This window comes from Alligator sinensis, unplaced genomic scaffold (genome assembly GCF_000455745.1).
Source record: "Alligator sinensis unplaced genomic scaffold, ASM45574v1 scaffold2757_1, whole genome shotgun sequence".
Classification (NCBI taxonomy): Eukaryota; Metazoa; Chordata; order Crocodylia; family Alligatoridae; genus Alligator; species Alligator sinensis.
This window is the reverse complement of record NW_005845923.1, coordinates 1-829: the sequence shown is the minus strand read 5'-3', so window position 1 is coordinate 829 and position 829 is coordinate 1. Positions and strand designations below refer to the sequence as shown.

The 829-nt window shown below is 54.3% G+C and overlaps 1 non-coding gene across 1 annotated transcript; it reads left to right on the top strand.

The window, feature by feature from the left end:
* The first annotated feature begins 491 nt into the window (after window positions 1-491).
* Window positions 492-587, top strand: TRNAY-GUA. Its single transcript has 2 exons — window positions 492-528; window positions 552-587. It is a non-coding gene; the product is annotated as a tRNA-Tyr (tRNA).
* Window positions 588-829: the final 242 nt, after the last annotated feature.

The window sequence follows — 829 nt, the reverse complement described above, 5'->3', positions numbered from 1 at the left end:
GTCCTCCAGGGGTTGCAGACCCCCCTCTGCCTGGTAGGTGAGAGAGGGATGCCGCCTGGGACCGGGGAGCTGGGGAAGGGAACTGAACCCCATCACTCAGTTCCCTCCCCAGCACTGGGATTGATTGGGGATGGGAACTGGGACTGAGCTGAGCACTACCTTGGGGCTGGGCAAAGCAACTCCGCTCAGCTGGGGATAGTTGGGCTGGGCTGAATTGCCTTCCCCTGTCCCATCATAGCCCTGGGGAGGGAAACTGAGTGATGGGGCTCAGTTCCCTACTCCAGCCCAATTGCAGCGCTGGGCTGGGGAATTGAGCTGGGGCTCAGCTCCCTTCCCCTGTGCTATGATCAGCTTCTCACTGCCCAAATGGCCGGCTTAGCTATCATTCTGCCTTGTGGTCAGCAGCTTTGCTAGACCACAGGTAAAGCCTTTGTAGTCAGCTGCAAATCCAATTCTCCCTACTCATCCAAACTAATGTCCCTTCATCAGTCCCTTTGATAGCTCAGCTGGTAGAGCGGGGGACTGTAGAAGTACTTCCTAGTCCTGTGGGTATCCCTAGGTCGCTGGTTCAATTCCGGCTCAAAGGAGACATGGTTTTACCCCATCCTCATCAATGAATTAAGCACCTGTAGCATTGACTCCTGCAGAGATGGATGGGTAAAATATTGGTTGACCCCAGAGTGTAGTGGGGGAGGGGTTATACTCAACCTGATGAGATGTGAGCAGTGGGGTACCCCAGGGCTTGTTCCTCTGGCATGAATGGTTTTACATCTTCATCAGCAATTGGCTGAGGGGGTAGAAAGCACGCTGTCCAATTTTGCTGATGACA